Below are 3,809 nucleotides of genomic sequence, written 5' to 3' on the forward strand. Positions count from 1 at the left end.
TCACAAATGCTAATATATATTACTAACAAAATAAGGTATAAAACAGAGAAATTGCTTGAGAGAATAATTATTTTTTCTGGTTCTAAGACTCTAATTGCCGTCGGTCAAATCAACCATATCTGCTTGAACACTTTGATGTTTGATTTAATTAATACTGGACACTGAAACCTAGCAAAACTAGCAGGAAATGATGGAAGATATTCACAAATGCTAATATATATTACTAACAAAATAAGTATAAAACAGAGAAATTGCTTGAGAAATTATTTATGTTTTCTGGTTCTAAGACTCTAATTGCCGTCGGGTCAAATCAACCATATCTGCTTGAACACTTTGATGATGAGGTCGTGATACTCATCTGAATTCAGAGAGAGATAGCAAGCAAGAAGGTTTCCAAATCCTTCGATGCTCTGATATTGTTTCTCACAATCATCTCCACCATTGACTCTCTGAAATCTTTCTGTGGATTGAACGACGACTTCACTACCGCGAAGCTATCGGAGAGACTTCTCCGGGAGCTCCCCGACGACGAAGACACACTTTTCCGGCCACTATACCCCTGAGTTTTCTTGCAACTTAACCTCGGAGAATTCACCCGAATCTTCACTCCTGGCGAACTGACGGAGAATCTCCGAACCTGGGTCGTCCTCTGTTCTTTATTCAACGGCGAATCTTCCTTCGAAATCTTGACTTTCAGATTCCCCTGTTCTCGAGGTTCTTCGAATGTGCGCCCTCTGTTTTCTGGGTTTGTTGGTGGCTCTGTTTCTTTCTTCACTTTCGTCGGCTTCGTCATGATCGGAGGCAGCTCCAGCTCGGAAAATGAATCGAACCCATCAAGCTTATCATCTTTTCTGGCAATAGTTTCTTGTCCACATCGATTACGATGTCGTTTTCGTGGAAATCTAGCCTGCTGTTACAATCATCAATCAAATGACGACTCAGTGGGAAGAACGCGGTCTGTTCTGAACTCTGGCTCTGGGAATTCAGATTCAGCAGAGCTGTCAAACGGAGACGATGAGTTTTCAGGCGGGGAATCCGACTTGGTCCAGACGGATTCGAGAGTGGTTCGGCGTGGTGAGACAACCAGAAGAAACAGAGGACGACACGAGCTTCGGAGAAGTTCTTGTGGTTCTCCTCTTAGGTCTCTGTTTTGGACGAGGATTTTTCTCGGTTGTTCGGGAAATTGATGTCTGAAAGACAGATTTTGGGGTTAGAGGAAGGTGGTGAAGTGTAGATTCTATCGGGTGGACAATTAAGCTCCCTCGTAAAGTGTAGTAAGACTTTCTGGGAATATTGCTCTGGTGGGATTGCTTTGGTTTTGATGTCTTTAAGGTTGTTGAAGTCGACGAGGATAAAGATTCCTTCTTCTGCTTCTTCTTCTTCTGTCAATGTCTGGTTCTTCCTCTTCCCCATATCCCTCAGCTTGTAGAACCAAGCATTTTGGGATCATATCTGATAACCTAACCCTAATTCCCCATCTTCTCTCTTCTCTCTCAGTGTTTGTGTTGCTCTGTTGGCGAAGCTTCTTAGTGGTTCCTAGTTGAAGCTCTCCGTAATGAAATGGGATACCTCCATGGCCATGTCTGTCCTGGACTCTGAAGATAAATAGAGAGAGAGTGAGAGTTTGGAATTGTGGGGAGGAGAAGGTGGGGTCCACTAAAGAAGAAAAGTTCGGCACAGATAAAAATGAGTGGGGCCAGGGTGAGATTTTGCGAACCATGACACTAATTAATTACCTAACACACAGATTTTGTAACAGATGCGTTGCAGTGTTGTAATCTCGTTACTGACCTTTAGTGCTTTGAGACTACGGTACGTAGAGGTATCATAATTATTTCACGCTTCCTATAAAAAGTCCAAGTGAAAAGTTGATTTTTTTAAAAAAAAAATTACATTTTTTAATCACATATTCATTAAATATCTTATGTAAATATTTTAAAAAATAATAATTAAAATTTTATATATTTTTTTTAAAAAAATAATGAATGAAGTAAATATATATTCAATCTTTTTTAAATATAAGAAAACTATCATATATTTTATTATTTTTTTATTATAAAAATTTATAAATTTTAAGAAATATTAATTACATATTTGTCTAAATTATCCTCCAAAAATGTATAGTATCATTAAAATAAAAAATGTAAACATCAATTATAAGAATCTTTAGTCTAAAATTTTAATTTTAAATATACTTATTAAATTGACCAAACTTTTTTAAGTTATATGAGTTGGTTGATATTTTTTTATATTCAATAATGGAGGAAATAATTATAAAAAAAATTATTCAATATCTTATATTCCCTCCATTTTAAAATTATAATATTTTTTAAAAAATTAAATGTTAAAAAAATGTAAAGCATTTTTAGAATGTTTAATAAAAATAAATATAAAAAAAAAAAAATTAGTTTAAAAATAAATAATTATTTTATTAAAAGATGATATTTGATTAAAAATATTTAAAAAAAAATATATTGTTTTATCTGAACAATATCTTTTATTTTAGATCAATCAAAGTTTTTAGAAAATGTTTTACTCATTAGGGAGCCTGAGATTATATGGTTCCACGTGTATGATTCCTCTGCTGCAGAAATGCTATAGGAAATTAGGAATCTCCATTAATTTTAACTACATGCATGAATGAGCCCTCTTTTTCTTACTTGCAAAACAACAAGCAGTCCCTCTTCATGCAGATCATGTGATATCTCTAGAGTCTTTTCACATTCAATTCAAGTCTTATCAAAAACTAGTTGTTTTTCCTTTTAAAAGTACCAACATAAATTCAATCATCTTGGGTCTCGCAGAATAAAATCATATAAAATTCTCTTGACACACCTGTTGGCACGATTGATTGAAATATTTTTTTTTTAAATATGGGCATTGAAAAAAAAATGGAATAAATCTTAATAAAGTGGGAGCAAATTCTCTAAAGTTGATATTCATGAATTTTTGTAAAATTTTCTTTTTTTCCTCATTTTATTATTTTTTATAAAAATATAAAACTTACTCTCTTTCTTAAAATAACAAACTTTATGAAATTCAAATTTTTTTAACTGCACAGGATTCATTTAGTAAAAAACTTGGGCTAAAACTATGTTTATGAAAAAGGAAATAGAATATCATTATAAAATGTGTTTGATATACACACATAGATATATATAGAGACAGAGAGAAGAGAGAGAGAAATGAAGAAAAAAATGATATGATTTAAAAAGACAAAAATTTGTTTAGAAATAAAAAAGTTATTAAATGTAAAATGATTAATAATTAACCATATTTGATTTAATAGTTTGATGAAACTCAATTTTTAAAAGGAAAAATATTTTCTATATCACTACTTGAACTAACTCATCCAAATAAAATACACATATTTTTGGTATATTATAGTACAATTTTTTTCTTTAAAAAAAAGAGAGATGCGCTACTCGTGTTTTTGAAGAATAATATATATATATATATATATATATTGATGTGAATAAGAATGAAGGCATCAATGTGAGATTATATATTTCCACAGGTTTTAGTGGCATGGGGATGCACCCTATTACCCTACTATTTGGAAGACATTTAATATTAATTTATTGTGTAAGTGTTTCAATCATAGAGCATCGCATGATATCTCTAAGAACTTGAAACTAAATACAATTAAGCACCTCCCAATCCTATTCGTAGTTGTTAATCGTAGACACTTCTAAAAATAATGATTAAATCAGATGTAAAGAGCAACATGCATATACTTTTGAGAAATGACAGAGGTGGAAGCTATTTTGGACAAAGTAGATATATGTTGGCTTATTGCATTGAGCAAC

General features: G+C 32.2%; 1 pseudogene; it reads right to left on the bottom strand.

The window, feature by feature from the left end:
- Positions 1-238: 238 nt before the first annotated feature.
- On the bottom strand, positions 239-1,720 carry LOC129290082 (transcription repressor OFP1-like; annotated as a pseudogene).
- Positions 1,721-3,809: the final 2,089 nt, after the last annotated feature.

This window comes from Prosopis cineraria, unplaced genomic scaffold (genome assembly GCF_029017545.1).
Source record: "Prosopis cineraria cultivar Desert tree isolate PC_DT_omini unplaced genomic scaffold, ASM2901754v1 PC13, whole genome shotgun sequence".
Classification (NCBI taxonomy): Eukaryota; Viridiplantae; Streptophyta; class Magnoliopsida; order Fabales; family Fabaceae; genus Prosopis; species Prosopis cineraria.